Source organism: Narcine bancroftii, chromosome 4 (assembly GCF_036971445.1).
Source record: "Narcine bancroftii isolate sNarBan1 chromosome 4, sNarBan1.hap1, whole genome shotgun sequence".
Lineage (NCBI taxonomy): Eukaryota > Metazoa > Chordata > Chondrichthyes > Torpediniformes > Narcinidae > Narcine > Narcine bancroftii.
The window spans coordinates 73,732,301-73,750,935 of NC_091472.1; the positions used below are offsets into that span (position 1 = coordinate 73,732,301).

Sequence of the window (18,635 nt, forward strand, 5' to 3'; positions counted from 1 at the left end):
GGATGAAACCCCATGAATTTTGACATGATAGGCAATAGAACAGTGGAATGGAAAAGTGTTAAAACTGCAAACCAGAAGTACAGACCACGAAAGGACCAGGTTTACCATCATGTTATCGTGCATGGCCAACAGGACTAAGTTAAGACCCATGGTAATCTTCAAACACAAAATTAAATTGAAATTCCTTGCAGGTATTTTTGTACATTTTCATGAAAGGATGGATGGATGAAAATGGTTTAAAACTATGGATAGACAATGTGTGGAACAGGTAGCCAGATGGTTAACGCAAAGAATGGAGTTTGGTTGTCTGGGATAGCCACTTAACTGACAAGACTAAAAGTAGATTAGCACTACATAATACTTACATGGCTGTTATCCCGGGTGGTTTGACGTCTATTTTGCAGCCTCTCAATGTCTGCTTAAACAAGCCATTCAAAGACCATGTGCATGAGGAATGGAATACATGGAAGTTGAGTGCAGACAAGTCATTTATCAAGGGTGGGGCAGTGCGTGCTGCACTGCTTGATATGCTTTGTAACTTCGTGCTTAAGGCATGGGACAAAATTAAAGTAGAGACTGTGATTAAAATTGTTTAAAAAGTGTGGAATCTCTTGTGTAATTGATGGCACAGAAGATGATTTATTGTGGGACATTGATGACAAAGCTGAAACCACCTCATCAGATACAGACTGGGACCCATATGATGACTGTTTAAACAGTGAGAGTAAGGATGTGTTTGCCGCCATCTTTGCTTCAGGTGATGGTAGTGAGAGAGATTTTGAAGGGTGCTAAATGTGTTGTTTTTAATAAAAATCTCAATGAAAATCTGTCAGTTTTTTTTTGGTTTTTCAAGGGTTGACTTGTACGCTTGATCAGCGTGGATTAGATTTTGAACTGAATTTAAGGTCTCAAAAGTATATCTGGCATGTAAGTCGACCCCCATTTTTTTTTGGACTTTTTATGGGTTTTACAACTCAACTTTTATACCGAAATATACAGTACCTAGTGTCTAAACCTTTCTAACTAACCTCTCATGTGGGTCCTTGTCAAAGGCTTTACTAAAGTCTATGAGGACAACATCCACAACCTTTCCTTCGTCAACTTTCCTGGTAACCTTCTTGCAAAACGCTATAAGATTGGTTAAATATTGAAAAGCCTGAATAGAGTGGATGTGGAGAGGATGTTTCCTATGGTGGGAAGCCCCAGAGTTCAAAAATGTTCTTTTAGAACAAAGACAAAGTGGGATTTTTTTGCCGAGTGAGTGGCGAATCTGTGAAATTCATTGCTGCAGACAGCTACAGAGGTTATTGGGCATATTTAAGACTGAGGTTGATAGGTTGTTCATTAGAAAGGGAATCAAGGGTTAGAACATAAAACATTACAGTACAGACCCTTCAGACACAACCTACTCTACAACAATCTAAGGGTTACAGGGAGAAGATAGGAGAATTGGATTGAAAGTATAGTAAATCAGCACAATGGGCCAAATTGCCTAATTCCATTTCCACATCTTATGGTTCAGACCCAAAATGTTGACTGTCCATTTTTATGTTTGGATGCTGTCTGATCTACATTAAATAGAATTATAAAATAAAGAAAAAAAACTATAAATCCCCTCCCCCAACCCCCTACAAACTTAAAAAAGAGGGACAAGAAAACCACAGCAGGAGTACTTCACTTTCTAATACTTTTAAATATATAAATAATTTATAGAGATCTATAAGAGAGAGGGTATGTTCAAGATTCATTTAAATTTAATATCAACAGTTTGTAAATATGTTTGTATTTGGTCTTGCCAAGGACAGACATTTCACTGTAGGAATGGTTGGTTAAGTTGATTGCCTGTAGGAAGTTCACAGAGTATAGGTGTTTGCCGAAGAAGTCACCCACTCTGTTTTTGGTCTCTCTGATGTAGAGGTGGCCATACGGGATACACTGAATGCAGTAGATTAGATTAGACAATGCACATGTAAAGCTCTGCTTCACCTGGTGGCTCTGGATCAGAGTAAGGGAGGAGATGTGAGGACAAGTTGTGTACTTTCTGGGGTTACAGTGGGAAGTCCCTGAGGGGTGGAAGTTTAGATGCAGAGGGTAAAAAGAGACCTTCCCTCCAAAAAGTAGATAGGGGAAGATGTGATGAAGTTGGTAGAAGTGTCATATGTTGTAGCGACCCACGGCTAACTTGCAAGGGGCACGGATATTCTCAAAGGTGGTCCTCATCAGGACTATCACCAGATCACAGTACACCCCAAAAACCACCATCATAACCCTCTTTGGATTGTTTGAATTTCTCTGCATATTTTTTGGGTTAAAAAAACATGGCTTAGACTTTACGGAGGCTGATGGATGCAGTGGTCCAGGATCTGCATTTTCCCTTCGTCTACCTTGACGACATTTTAATCACCAGCCAGACCTGCACTGAGCATGCTGCCCACTTAAAACTGTTATTCTCCAGGCTGACTGATTTCGGCCTAACCATCAACCTGGCGAAGAGCCAGTTTGACTTGAGAGACTATTGACTTCCTGTGCCATAGTATCAACTAACATGGAGCCAGACTGTTACCCACTAAGGTGGATGCTATTTGCTGTTTTCCCATGCCATTGACGGTGAAGGTACTATAAGAGTTTGCAGGTATAGTCAACTTTTATCACTGCTATCCACATCATGAGCCCACTCTTTCCCCTTATGGCAGGACCCGGTAAAAACATACAATGAACTCAGGAGGCGACCGAGGCAAATGCCACCTGCCTTGTGCACCTATGGACAGGCACCCACGGACAGACACCCCGGCTGCCCTCATGACAGATGCCTCCAGCACAGTGGTCTGGGGTGACGTGACATCAACGGCATTCCGGCCGCTAATTGGTCTGCATTCCCATGTGCGGGCTATCGGCCAGGAAGAAAGGCCATTAGCCTGCACAGGCTTTGTGAGATCTCCATATTTGACTGCCATTTTGTGTATCAGGTCGCCTCCCGGGTAGCGGGCAGCTATAACATTATGGGACATCAGAGAAATTAAAAATGCTAATGAAACATTGGGATTTTAGGATATAAATTTGAAGTGATTAAATTGTATTAAACATTCAAGATTCTTCAGAAAGGACATTGAACTTGCAATTTTCCACACAATTAAAAGGACAAAGAGGCACTAGAGAGATTTACAAAGAAGTCCTGCTGGAGGCTTAGCCTTTCAAAATGAATTACCATATTTTGACGCATATAATGCATGCATTATGTGAGAAGTTTACAAACCAGGTAACTCTCCCGTGCGTTTTATGCGTGTGCGTGCTATATGAGAATATTTTTACATGTTGAAAGAACGTGCATAACTTATAGTGGACATGGGAAAGTCAAATCGGCAATTTATATCGGGTGTGGGAATATAATAACGGTATTGGAAGATCGCGCACAATTTACCGCGGCTGTGGGTAAGATGAACTGGCAATTTATAGCGACTGTGGAAAGTTATAGTGAGCATAAAAATGTAATAATGACAGATAAAGTGTGCATAATTTATAGCGGGCGTGGGAAAGAAGCTGGCAATTTAGAGCAAGCATTGGAAGTTGTTGCAAGCATGAGAATTTGTAGTGGGCATGGGAAATTTTGATCTTGGGAATATCTCTTTGTACTGAATGCTATGGTATTCCTATAAGCGGGACATTCTGGCTAGACAACTGCACCTTATCAATGTTAATTGCCCAGACCTGTCCCTAAGGGAGGAGATTAACATATTGAGTGCCTCTGATTTGAGACAACTATAGTTTTTTAGAATGCAGGCATGTAATGGCGCAATCAACAAAATTTGCCGTTACATGGGCAATCTGAAAAGAAAGTGCAGGAATTTTTAGTCAATTCCTGTACCGCGATTTATCCTGCAGGACCCTCTACTACTTTTCAGGGCAGCCTACAGTCTAATCGTACTGCACAATTCACCTCGTGAATTTGACATCCAGCTGATAACTCAGGCCACATTGCTCGACATAAAAGCACCGGGACTAACACGCACAAGAACTTAAGGCATGCAGTGTAAACGACCACAAGGTGAGTAATTATGATAATAATTTCACAGACTTTTCCAACATTGCTGTCTTAAAAAACACTAACATGAAAATTAAAATCCTGCATAACTCTGAAGTGTCTTCGATCTATTTAATTGATTTTTCTCCAAAGCTTGTTAATGTGTTGCAGCAGGATATCATCTATATTATGGGCAATTGACACCTCTGGGGAAATTGATTAGGTGTAATAATTGCAGGAGATTATCCATGGCAGTTACTGGGTATATGTTTTTTCTCATTCCATTTAAATGTAAATTTCTTTTATCAGTTGAAATTTTAGAATACTGCATCCGGGCAGTATGTGGGTGTTATATGAAAATATTTTTACATAATTTATGATTTTCTGCACATTGTATGTATGTGTGCATTATATGAGGGAAAATGTGGTAAAATAAATGGTAGATCTTTGAGCAACAAGGTCGGGTCAGATACAGCAAGGAGCTCTCTGAACCCTTCTCCATTAACAATGGCATGAAGCAAGGCTGCGTTTACGCACCAACCCTCTTTTCAATCTTCTTCAGCATGATGCTGAAACAAGCCATTAAAGACCTCAATGAAGACGCTGTTTACATCCGGTACCGCACAGATGGCGGTCTCTTCAATCTGAGGCGCCTGCAAGCTCACACCAAGACACAAGAACAACCTGTCCGTGAACTACTCTTAGCAGACGATGCCGCTTTAGTTGCCCATTCAGAGCCAGCTCTTCAGTGCTTGACGTTCTGTTTTGCGGAAACTGCCAAAATGTTTGGCCTGGAAGTCTGCCTGAAGAAAACTGAGGTCCTCCATCAGCCAGCTCCACACCATGACTACCAGCACCCCCACATCTCCATCGGGCACACAAAACTCAAAACGGTCAACCAGTTTACCTATCTCGGCTGCACCATTTCATCGGATGCAAGAATCAACAACGAGATGGACAACAGACTCGCCAAGGCAAATAGCGCCTTTGGAAGACTACACAAAAGAGTCTGGAAAAACAACCAACTGAAAAACCTCACAAAGATTAGCGTATACAGAGCCGTTGTCATACCCACACTCCTGTTCGGCTCCGAATCATGGGTCCTCTACCGGCATCACCTACGGCTCCTAGAACGCTTCCACCAGCGTTGTCTCCGCTCCATCCTCAACATTCATTGGAGCGACTTCATCTCCAACATCGAAATACTCGAGATGGCAGAGACCGACAGCATCGAATCCACACTGCTGAAGATCCATCTGCGCTGGGTAGGTCACGTCTCCAGAAGGGAGGACCATTGCCTTTCCAAGATCGTGTTATATGGCGAGCTCTCCACTGGCCACCGTGACAGAGGTGCACCAAAGAAGAGGTACAAGGACCGCCTAAAGAAATCTCTTGGTGCCTGCCACATTGACCACCGCCAGTGGGCTGATATCGCCTCAAACCGTGCATCTTGGCGCCTCACAGTTCGGCGGGCAGCAACCTCCTTTGAAGAGCCCATCTCACTGACAAAAGACAAAGGAGGAAAAACCCAACACCCAACCCCAACCAACCAATTTTCCCTTGCAACTGCTGCAACCGTGTTTGCCTGTCCCGCATCAGACTTGTCAGCCACAAACGAGCCTGCAGCTGACGTGGACATTTACCCCTCCGTAAATCTTCGTCCGCGAAGCCAAGCCAAAGAAAAGAAGAGATGGTTGGAAATAAATGAGAAAATCTTTAATAGTGATACTGGGTGTCAAATTATAAAGGACAGTAAATTATAGGCTCCTTTCACCCTCTCTGTGGAGATGTTTTTATGCATGTTGTCTCTGATTATGACACTAATTACTAACAATCTATGGCTCCAGAATTATGGTTCTTTGATTATGGGAAATGGGATCTTCCTACTTGCTCTGTCTGGGCTCCTATAATGTTATCCATTCAAATTAATCCCTCCTGCTTCCAAAGAAAGAAATAAAATTTGTCCAATATTTCCCTATGGCTAAAATTTTCCTTTTCAGATGCCATTTCTTTTTCTGTAATAGGGTTCCAGAAGTGTATACCAAGCTCAAGTTCTAATCTCGACTAGTTGTATGAAAATGTTTAATGGTCAGATGTACCTTGGAGCTGATGTACAAAAATCAATGAACACCTTTGTTGCATAAGGATTTGCTTTACATTAATTCCTCATTATCTGTTGCCTACCAATCCAAGTTTGAATGTTGATTTGCAAGGTCTTCTCCAAGAACTACTTCATATTTATTCTGGAGATACCAAAAGAGTAGATAGCATAGATGCACATGTGCGGTTAGTCTGAAGAGTGGTCAGAGATGAATTTGCACACACTGAAGTTGCATCATTTTGACCAGTTTGTATGATGATCTGCATTAATGATCCTTCTTTTGTTGTGCATTCCTTTGCCTTGTTGCATAATCTCAATTACATTCCTGCTATTAAATTTAATTTGCAACTTTCCCAACCCACTGACTACAATTGATCTTCCTGCAATCTAAAACTTTCCTCCTTGCTGTTAACTGTGCATGGTCATTTTTTTGTTATAGCTGCAAACTTTTATCATATTGCTCCCTCCCTCGTATTTTCAAGTCTAAATGAAATAGAAATAGTGAAACTCTGTGACAACAGCATTGTGACCTGAATGCTAATCTCTGCAGTTCTTAATGATTGTTTGCTCTGGCCTTTTCAATCACTTCCAATAATTTATGAAGTAGTTGGCATATAACTGTCAAGAGTTCAATGTTAATATTTCTACAATTCTCTGACATGAATTCTTTAGTCAGATAGGATTGAGAAATGTTAACAGCAGTACAGGATGAAGCTGCAGATGCTCTGTTAAACAAGTTGGGACATATTTCATCTAGAATTGGTGATTTATCCACTTCGAAATATTAACTCTGATAGGATTTTCTACTTCAATAAATATCATCTGAAAGCATTGCAATGGAGTTTGTCATTATAAAACAGTTATAAGCAAAAGTTTTGCAATGCAGAATTATACAGATGAATGTGGTATCAATTTGGAGAGACTTTTCAGTCACAATCCAGGTTTATATTGATTTGTTGGTTATTAACATTGTTTGTGTTCAGGGTAATATAATTGCTGATAATTCATGCATATTCCAACTGTGACAGCCTCAAGTACTTACTAATGCTACTGAAATTAATCCATTTTTATAATGAAGTGGCTAGAGGTGAAATTAATAAGATTTTTAATTACAAACTATGTGATGTGTTGGTTAACCCTTCAGAATTGCAAATTAAACTTTTCAGTAATGATATCAATTAAATTAAAAATAATGTGAGGACCCTAATGGAAGGTTCTTAAATACTAAAATTATTTGTGCACTTCCAATTACTTTGAAGTGTGCTTTGTTAAACAGGACCAAATTGTATTATTATTTAAGTTGTAAACCATGTTAATGTGAATACTGCTGATATTAATACATTATATTTAAGATCTCCAAGTATAGATACCTTGAGTAGGATGTCAAAAGATTTTTTCAGTTCCCTTTCCTTGGATTTCATGTTTTTTTGTTTTTGGTAGACTGATTTGATTTGTTTCATTTGCATGCTCATTATGCTCCCCGATATAGTAAAGGATGTACCTTTCAAATCCAGCTCTCTGTTATCTGGCAACTCCCGTGGTCTGGCACATTTTTAATCTGCCAACATTAATGTGTGGATCTGTCACCAGGCATGTTAATGCACCAAAATCTGTTTACACTGCAGCCAAGTGTTTTGGTTATACTGTAACAAGCCCAGAGGACCCCAAAACCCAGCAGCAATAGATATTCACCAGGACAAATGGTTACCTAAATAAAAGTTGCTTTTAATTATCTTTATACTTGAAAACAGAATCACACTTTAACTTAAGTAACCTAACTTAACCCCCTTCTAATTCTAAGTGCATGTGTATGTAATGTGCATGTAAGTTTAGAACAGTTCTTTGATTCACAGTCCAATCTCACTTTTCATTCTTCCAAGTTCACTGGTTGCAGGCAATTCTTATACTGTGCAGAATTTAACATTTATGAAGTTCACTCGGCTTGAAATCAGGAAGGTTGTTGTCGATTTTTAGAGAGAGATTTGTTGTTCCTGGACTTAAACTGATCCTTTTTAGTTAGTCATGTCAGGGTCTTGCCGAAGGAATTTGCCCCATCAGGGTTTTCCAGATGAAAACCTCTTTCTTCCAGGTCACCAGAGTTCCTTTTTGTTTCCCTTATTTCAAGATTTCAAGTGAAACATTATCTCTCTCTCTCTCTCTCTCTCTCTCTCTCTCTCTCTCTCTCTCTCATCCATCTGTCTTTTCAAAACAGCAATCCATTAGTTTAAAATTTTTTTTTTTATTTTCCCACACTATGAACCATATTGACCAAAATACACATAAACCTTTCCCTCTTGAATATACACTGTCATATTCTCCCCTTTTTCCCCCTTCCCTCCCTCCTTCACCCCCCCACTCAACGTTCAACCTATATGATACATTAAACCCATTAAACAATGTCATCATACAATGAAAATAAACGAGAAAATTGTGTCATCTACTTTTACACACTGGGTCAGTTCATTTCGTCGTCTTCTCATTCTGTCATTTTAGGTGGTGGAGGTCCGCGGTAGGACTTCTCTGTTGTGTTCCATGTACGGTTCCCAAATTTGTTCGAATGCTGTGATGTTATTTCTTAAGTTATATGTTATTTTTTCCAATGGAATACATTTATTCGTTTCTATGTACCATTGGTGTATTCTCAGGCTATCTTCTGATTTCCAGGTTGACATAATACTTTTTTTGCTACATCTAAGGCTATCATAATAAATCTTTTTTGTGCTCCATCCAAATAGAGTCCAAGTTCTTTACTTCTTATATTACTTAGAAGAAAGATCTCTGGATTTTTTGGTATGTTGCTTTTTGTGATTTTATTTAATACCTGATTTAGATCTTCCCAAAACTTTTCCACTTTCTCACATGCCCAAATTGCATGTACTGTTGTTCCATTTTCCTCCTTGCAGCGAAAACATCTATCTGATACTTTTGGGTCCCATTTATTTAACTTTTGGGGCATGGTGTATAGCCTGTGTAACCAATTATATTGTATCATGCATAACCTCGTGTTTATTGTATTTCTCATAGTTCCGGAGCATAGCTTTTCCCATGTTTCATTCTTTATCTTTATGTTTAGATCTTGTTCCCACTTTTGTTTGGGTTTACAGCTTATTTCCTCGTTCTCTTTCTCTTGCAGATTGATGTACATGTTTGTTATAAATCTTTTAATTATCATCATGTCTGTAATCACATATTCAAAACTGCTTCCTTCTGGTAACCTCAGCCTGCTTCCCAATTTGTCCTTCAAGTAGGTTTTGAGTTGGTGGTATGCAAACATTGTACTGTGAGTTATACCATATTTGTACTTCATTTGTTCAAAAGATAATAATTTATTTCCCGAAAAACAATTTTCTATTCTTTTGATCCCTTTTCTCTCCCATTCTCTAAAGAAAAGGTTATCTATTGTGAAAGGGATTAGTTGATTTTGCGTCGATATTAATTTTGGTAGTTGATAATGTTTTTTTTTCCTTTCTACGTGAATCTTCTTCCAAATGTTGAGCAGATGGTGCAGTACTGGTGAATTCCCCTGTTGCACCAGCTTTTCATCTCACTTATATAGTATATCTTTCTTTGGCTTGGCTTCGCGGACGAAGATTTATGGAGGGGGTAAAAAAGTCCACGTCAGCTGCAGGCTCGTTTGTGGCTGACCAGTCCGATGCGGGACAGGCAGACACGATTGCAGCGGTTGCAAGGGAAAATTGGTTGGTTGGGGTTGGGTGTTGGGTTTTTCCTCCTTTGCCTTTTGTCAGTGAGGTGGGCTCTGCGGTCATCTTCAAAGGAGGCTGCTGCCCGCCAAACTGTGAGGCGCCAAGATGCACGGTTTGAGGCGTTATCAGCCCACTGGCGGTGGTCAATGTGGCAGGCACCAAGAGATTTCTTTAGGCAGTCCTTGTACCTTTTCTTTGGTGCACCTCTGTCACGGTGGCCAGTGGAGAGCTCGCCATATAATACGATCTTGGGAAGGCGATGGTCCTCCATTCTGGAGACGTGACCCATCCAGCGCAGCTGGATCTTCAGCAGCGTGGACTCGATGCTGTCGACCTCTGCCATCTCGAGTACCTCGACGTTAGGGGTGTGAGCGCTCCAATGGATGTTGAGGATGGAGCGGAGACAACGCTGGTGGAAGCGTTCTAGGAGCCGTAGGTGGTGCCGGTAGAGGACCCATGATTCGGAGCCGAACAGGAGTGTGGGTATATGTTCAGGTACCTTCTCCCTTATTTTATATAGCTCTAATCTGGTCCAATCTGGTTTTTCCCTTGTTTGATAAAAATCTGATAGGTATCTTAATTGTGCTGCTCCATAATAATTCTTAAAGTTTGGTAGCTGTAAGCCCCCTTGTTTGTACCATTCTGTTAATTTATCTAGCGCTATCCTCGGTTTCACCCCTTTCCATAAGAATTTCCTTATTATTTTCTTTAGCTCCTTGAAGAATTTCTCTGTTAGGTGAATTGGTAATGATTGAAATGGGTATTGTGTCCTTGGGAAGATATTCATTTTAATTCAATTTACCCTTCCTATCAGTGTTGGTGGTAAATCTTTCCAATGTTCTAAGTCATCTTGTAATTTCTTCATTAATGGCTGATAATTTAATTTGTTTAGATGGCCTAGATTATTATCTAGTTGAATACCTAGGTATCAGATTGCTTGTGTTTTCCATTTAAATGGTGATTCTTTCTTAAACTTTGTGAAATCCGCATTATTCATTGGCATCGCTTCACTTCTATTTGCGTTGATCTTGTACCCCGATACTTCTCCATATTCCTTCAATTTCTTATGTAATTCTTTTATTGATAATTCTGGTTCTGTTAAGTATACTATGATGTCATCTGCAAATAGACTGATTTTATATTCCTTCTCTTTTATTTTTATCCCTCTTATTTTATTTTCTGTTCTTATCAGTTCTGCCAATGGTTCTATAGCTAACGCAAACAGTGAGGGAGATAGTGGACATCCCTGCCTAGTTGACCTGCTTAACTTAGATTGGTTTGATATATAACCATTTACTGTCACTTTCGCCAATGGTCCCTTATATAATGCTTTAATCCAATTAATATATTTCTCAGGTAGATTGAACCTCTGTAGTACTCTGAATAAATAATTCCATTCTACTCTGTCAAAGGCTTTCTCTGCATCTAAGGCAACTGCCACTGTTGTCGTCTTGTTTCCTTTTACTGCATGGATTAAGTTAATGAACTTACAGATATTGTCCGTTGTTCGTCTTTTCTTAATAAATCCAGTTTGATCTAGTTTTATTATTTTTGGTACACAGTCGGCCAATCTGTTTGCTAATAGTTTAGCTATTATCTTATAATGTGTTGAGTAGGGATATTGGTCTATACGATGCTGGTGTTAGTGGATCTTTCCCCGTCTTTGGTATTACTGTAATTATTGCTGTTTTGCATGAATCAGGCATGTGTTTCTTCAGTCTGGTTCATTACTTCCAGGAGAGGAGGAATTAATAAGTCTTTAAATGTTTTATAGAATTCTATTGGGAGCCCGTCCTCTCTTGGCGTTTTATTGTTTGGTAGTTTTTTTTTAAATATATCCTGTATTTCCTCTATTTCAAATCATTTTATTAATTTGTTTTGCTCCTCTTCTTGCAATTTCGGTAGTTCAGTTTTAGCTAGAATCTCTTCTATTTTGTCTTCTTTTCCTTCGTTCTCAGGTCGATATAATTGCTCGTAGAATTCCTTGAAGTTTTCATTGATCTCCGTTGGGTTATATATAATTTGTTTGTCCTTTTTACTTGATGCCAATACCGTTATTTTAGTTTGTTCTGTTTTAAGCTGCCAATTTAGTATTTTGTGCTTTTTTTTCTCCTAGCTCATAATACTTGTTTTGTCTTCATTATGTTCTTCTCCACCTTGTAAGTTTGTAACGTTTTGTATTTTATTTTTTTGTCCGCCAATTCTCTTTTTGTTGTATCTTCCCTTGTTGCTAATTCTTTTTCTGTACTTGCTATTTCCCTTTCCAGCTGTTCTATTTTCCGATTGTAGAACAACAATCGATTAGTGAAGTCTCTTGGGCACTCCCCAAAGTTATTGCAAATGCCCACAGCAGCCGGCCTGTCTGGCTTGAGCAGAGCTCAAATATTTTAAATGAGATCTGTTTTGAAGTGTTTGTATGTGACCTACACTAAAAAATCTGCCCCAATTTTTCTCCCAAAAACATATTTATATACAATGCAAACACAGTATAATCTGTCACAATACAGTCTTGTTAATTTCTTATATTCAGCTCTATTTTAGCCCTTCAGGATGTCATCCAAGAGACCAAGAGGTGCAGAAGATGTTGCTTGTGCTAATAAGAGTTCCCTTTGGGGTCAATTTATGTGGTTCGGTAAGGGCCACGTCCCAATGGCGCTGGAATAAAGAGGTACAATCTGTACTGCGTTTATAAAATGTAATAGCACTGTGCCAAAGTATATAGAGGTGTTTAGGAGATAAATTGGGAAAGGTTTGTTAGAGCAGGTCACACACAAGCACTTTAAAACAGAATTTTTGCAGGAGCTTTTGCAGAGTGCTTAGAGACTTCAATAATGGAATGTTTATAGAAGGTAACAAATGTAACAATATGCAGTAGCAGCTCTGTCTGGAAAAACAATTTACTGTCTGGAAGGTCAAGTGATCTTTGCAGGCAGAGAGCAGAAAAGAAAACAGGCTTTGCTCTCAGAGTTGGAGGGAGTGAGAGAGAGAGAGAGGAGAGAGAGAGAGACACACACAGACATTGGTTCCAGAGGGACAAGCTGGCAAGCTTTGGAAGACAACCTGGGCAAAGGAGAGGACTGGCTGTCCAGTGTTTCCCTTAGAATAGGAGAAACAGAAAGGAATTCTGTGGTGACCTGAAAAAAAGAAGTTATTATCTGGAGAACCCTGAAGGGAGAAAGTTTCGTCAGCAAGACACTGAGTGGCTGATTAAAAAGGAATCAGTTGTGGATGTCCTGGAACAAGAAAAACTCTCTCTCTGAAAACTAACAAGAACTTTTCTGAGTGGTAACTATTTTCCTGTTAAGCACCAAAGCTTGGTGAACTTTATTAATGTTAACTTCCCTGCAACCAGTGAGATTGGACTGTGAACCAAAGAACTTTGCTGAACTTACACACACACATTACACACATGTACGCTTAGAATTAAGTAACCCTTTGTCGTGGTGCATATCTATTGGTGCTTGGTTTTGGGGTCCTCTGGACTTGTAACATTTTATGGGGGACTCGTCCTTTTGGATTGAAAATTGAAGGTTTTGTGATTTATTAGTTAATTGGGTTTATTTAAAGCTTGTGTGTGGAAAAACAGCAGCAATGAAGGTTGATACATTTTTGTCACACCATCTCCTGCAGAACTGCAGAGCAAGAAAAAAGAGGAACTGATGGTTATTTCTAAGGCATTAAAACTGAAGTCAAACATTGGATGAGGAAAATACAAATACAGAGGATTATAGTGAAATATATAAGTGAGAGAAAACTTGTTGAGAAAGACTTAGATAATTTTCCAGAGGATAGATCTTTTGAATTGCAATTGGAATTGGAGAAATTAAGGGTGTTAGACACTGAGAAATGGAGGATATATGAGTTAAAGAAAAGTGAAAAACAGAGGAAATCTGAGTTAGAGCTAGCTGAAAGATGGAGCGAGGAAATTGAAAGGGCTAAACAGTGTCAATTAGAGAAGTTAAAAATTGAGATGGAGAGAAGTAAGAGGATTGAGCTGTAACTCCTGGGGAGAGATTTTTGGCTAGTAGAGAGGGAAATCTAGTTCCTCCTTTTGATGAGGGAGATACATATTTTCAGGTTGCTGAGAGCTCAACATGGTTAAAAGAAAAGTGGCCTCTAATGCTCCAAAGTGTATTGAAAGGAAAAGCACAAATTGCGTACTCTAGCTTGACTGCAGAGCAAGTGACAAATTATGATACTGTTGAACAAGCAGTATTGAAAGCTTATGAGTTGGATCCAGAAGCATAGAGACAAAAATTTAGGAGTTTGGTGAAAACATAGAATCAATCTTAAATGGATTTTTCTCTGAAGAAATCTGTTTGTTTTGACCGTTGGTGCGCCTCAAAAGGAATAAATAACGATTTTGACAGATTGAGAGAATTGATATTATTAGAGTAAATTAAAAGGTGTGTCCCAAAGAAGAATAAATTATACCTGGATGAGAGGGACGTGGCAACAAACGGCTAGATTAGCAGATGAATATGCTCTAATTCACAAAAATACATTTCAGAATAGTAGGCCTTTTCAGAGAGTTAATGTGGAACAGATTAATAAAGATTAATAAAATGTGGAGCAGAATCGTAAGCCTGAAATTGTCTGGAGAGAATGTTAAGAGAAAAGATGAAGGTAAGGTGGGAAGGGATAGAACTTCTGCATTTGTATGTCATTTTTGTAAGAAACCTGGTCATGTGATTGCAAATTGTCTAGTGTTGAAAAAGAAGCGAGAAAAGGTTTTACCAGAAGCATGTATTCAAACAGTGGAATTTAAAGAGAGCAGATGTTCCAAACCTGATAAGGAGGTCATGGATGTTTTCAAACCTTTTGTGTCAGAGGGCTTGGTTTCAGTAAAGGAGGGAGAACCACAGATTCCAGTTAAAATTCTTAGAGATACTGTTGTGAGAAAGTGTTTTAACTCTGGATCAAAGTACTGACACAGGAGTGACAACTTTGATTTAAGGTGTTGGAGGTGAGGTATAGTCAATATTGCTTCACAATATTGTGCTAAATTCAGAATTAGTTAAAAGGACCTGTTGTAGAAGGAGTGATTTCAAAGTTAACTATGCAGGGTGTCTCTTTTTTTATTAGGGCATGATTTGGTAGAGGATAAAGTTGGGTCAGTTTTGAGAATGGAGAATATTTGTACAACATTATAAAAACTCAGTTATATTTAATTCAACCTACCCCCACCTCAAATGTTGACCCCCCCCGAAATCACTGCAACTCAACCTTATTTAGTGCAAACGCCCTGCCTGTGTGAATGGCCACTCTGGAGGTAAGCATGCTAATTTATTATCGGAAATTAATGTTACTGATATTTGATGAAAAAGATGCCATCGACTGAAAAAAGTGCTGGTTTTTGGAGGTTGCTGCTGCTTGGAATCCTGGATAAGAGGTTAGGCACTGTATGTTGTGGATTAGAACTTTCCACTGCTCTGGGCCCTTGTTTCCTACCGTGTAGTGGGCCCCTGCAGCGCTTTACACACTGAGGCTCTAAATTGGCTGGTCGAACAGCGACCGACCAATTTAAGGGCAATCCCACCCCTTTGGTGAGGTGGGTGCATGTTGTGTCACGTAACTGCTGGAAGTCACTAAAACTGATCTATAATCAGCTCCTATTGTCTATTGTCACTTTATGGACATGTGCTGATTATCACAGCAACCTAACCTGAGCTGCTCACTCTCCACACTCAAACCTCCTGCCAATGCGTCACTGATGACGTGTACACGCATTCACTGATGTCACCTTCCACCCGGGAAACCATCTGTCGATTACAAATTGAGGATCAGCATCTACTCAGCATGTTTACATGGGCCAGCAATCCACCTCCGAGGTGGTTTGCTAATCCGTGCAGTTTTACAAAAAGTTCTACCCACTAATTGGCCTGTACATGCGTAGATAACCTGCCAAATTGGTGAATTAAACTCTTAGTTGTGATGCATGTGCAATGCTGTCTTTTTAGAACAGTTTTTTTGGGCCATCCATGGAAAATGAGTACTTGTTGAGGATTTGCACAAGTTTAAAATCTCATGGATATCAAAATTACAATAACCTAAATACATATAAACTGTTCTTAATGGTTGAAATTCTCAACTGTGTACTCAAATGGCCCATTTCTTTGGTATAGGTCAAAAATTTATGGTTAATTTATTTAAAAGATAATGTGAAAGCAGCTAAAGAGGAAGTCAGGTTGGTGCCCCAACAAGCAACTAAAATTTAGTTTGATTCCTCAAAATGTGTCGAATGATCCATTATTGCTCAGATATTTGCATTCATTGAGTTAATCCTCAATCACACATTGTAGGGATCTTTTTAATTTCCCTGATAGAAAAGATCAGCCAGGTACTGCATACGATTATACCTGGGCGTAAAGTGCAAAAATTTGTTTGATTGGTGACACTGTTTTGAATCATTACCTAGTAAACTCTCATAATATTTGAGGACAAAATATTCAGAGAGGAGATTGCTTCTTTCCTCTTTGCATTTGTCAAACTAATCAGTGTGATCACAGTTAGACTTGAAATTATGTTCTACAGAGAGAATGTGAACAGTTGAAATAATCAAGTGGCAAACTTCTGACATTTTAATGGACACCAATAGATAGATTTTTGTAAAAAAAACGATGATTAACATTGGTCGTTGTAAAAATGCCATGGCTGCATACAGTAGGGCCACCATCTTTAATATAGCATATAAATGTTCATTATTCCCTATCTGCACATGAAAGTTGCAAGAAACGTGTAGGGTGAATGTCAAGTGACTTGAGATTGAAACAAGGTGCAACAAAGGAGCAATAAGATGTTGAACTATTGGAATAAAAATGTTTAAGGATCAAAAGAATGGTTTCCATGAAAGTCTACAGTAAAAAAATACAAAAATGCTGGAAGATCTGTTTCTCTTTCCATCTCTCCTTTCCTCCATTCTGCATTCACAGATCTGCCCCCTCCCCCAATAATTTCTCTCCTTTCCTTTCCTGTCCTCCTACATTTTCTCTGTTGCCCCCCCCTTTCTGCCCTTTACTCCCTTCTTCCCTAACCTTTTTATTTGGGGGCCAGCCCACTTTTTGCTCATACTTGAAGAAAGAGTCCGGCCCAAAATATTGAAGGAGTGGAGACAGTCGGCCATCGCTTTGAAGAGCACGTGGAGAAGGATGCATGGGTCCTTGTCACGGTTCATCCCCTGCAGCAGTGTGACAGAGGACTCTGATTTATGGGCTGTTCCCGGGGATGCACACAGGGTTAGATATCCAGAACTGCTGGAAGACCATCAACTTGGTTAAAGATGCACATGGTCTGCCCAAAACCTGTGGGTCTTTCAGTACACAGAGATGTTGATGTTGGAATGCTGCTGACTGGCAGATTCTAGGCTACAGGAATATGTGCTGAGGGACAAATGGATGATGTTTGGCAGAGCTACGGGGCAGTGAGGGGCTGAGATGAAGGGGAAGCTCTTCAAACATCAGAAGGGTAGTATTGACAAGATACCACCATGGTGGCAATGGTGTAAGTAACAACGAATATAATATTGTACAGTGATGGAAATGTATGGATATGAAATAAGGGTGGGAAGAGACTTTGAACAGTTTTTGTTTTGTAAATAATTTATTGTGAATAAAGTCTATATATGGTTAAAAAATATCTTTGTATCCTATGGATGCATTTTGTGTTTTTATTAAAAGCATGGTTGAGGGTGGAAGGTGATGGTAAAAAGAACTCCTCTGCAAATGTGGTCCAGTACTGTGTAATAAATGTAAGTTTGACTCAGTGTTGAATGTTAAAATGTAAAGATCAGTGATAACACGAAACACATGAATGTTGAACCTTTTACATCCTTATTTGCAGTCAAGCTAACATGAAACTGTTTGTCATTGATGCTCAATCTCTCTGACCTGAAGCCCAAGACCACAATTGTAATTCAAAGGGAACTACAACATTGTATCAGTGGAAGGGTGAGCTGTATATTCCTGGGAAGCTGTATTAGAAAATAAATTTTAGGTGACCTGATGTAATGGAAATCACAGTGTAGGATGTGAAAGAAAAATGCAGACTTGGTTGTCTTATTTCTCTTATATGCCTGAGATTGCACTTTACACAAGATATAGAGTAATGATTAGATAATTTAGATCAATCTTTCATCTCTCAGAATGCTTCTGTAGGCATGAGATATCCTTAACCTTGGCACTAGGAAGACTGCATAACCTTTGGAAGTCGTTATTGTGGCTTCAGATATCTTTTCTCTATATAGTATTTATCCTCTTATTATTATCTTCTATAATTTTTCTTCTACCCACTTGAATGGTCTCATTTTTTTACAATGCTGCAGTCAACCCTTCTTAAAAAGCTTTATTCCTGTAGTTTCTATACTTCATTTAAGGGATATGGACATTCAAAGGAGAATGGAATAATATCCAATAATTGTTCTGGGTAGAGCAAAAATTTATTCTTCCCTAGGCATGGTAATTATTTTTAAAATACATTCAGGGATATAAGCTTCGCAGGCTGAACTAGCATTTAATTGCTCACCCCTCGTTGTCTGTCGGAAGATGGTGGTGAGCTGTCCTGAACTGCTGCAGTCCTAGAAATGTGGGTATATCCACCATGTTTTTAGGTAGGGAGTTCCAGGATGTTGACCTGTTGACAGTAAAGGAATAGCTTTTAATTTCCAAGTCGCGATGGTGTGTGCCTTGTCAGGCAGCTTCCAGCTGGTGGTGTTCCCAAGTTTTTGTGGCTTTTTCCTTGCTGATGAAAGTTGTGGGTTTTAAAGGTGCTGTCAAAGGAGTTTTGGAGAATTAATGCTTCCAGTTGATGGTACAAG

The 18,635-nt window shown here is 39.3% G+C and overlaps 1 protein-coding gene across 5 annotated transcripts in view; it reads left to right on the top strand.

The window, feature by feature from the left end:
* Positions 1-18,635, top strand: part of LOC138760684 (AT-rich interactive domain-containing protein 1B-like) — a 521,279-nt gene that overhangs the window by 55,414 nt on the left and 447,230 nt on the right. The gene's annotated exons all lie outside the window — the stretch shown is intronic.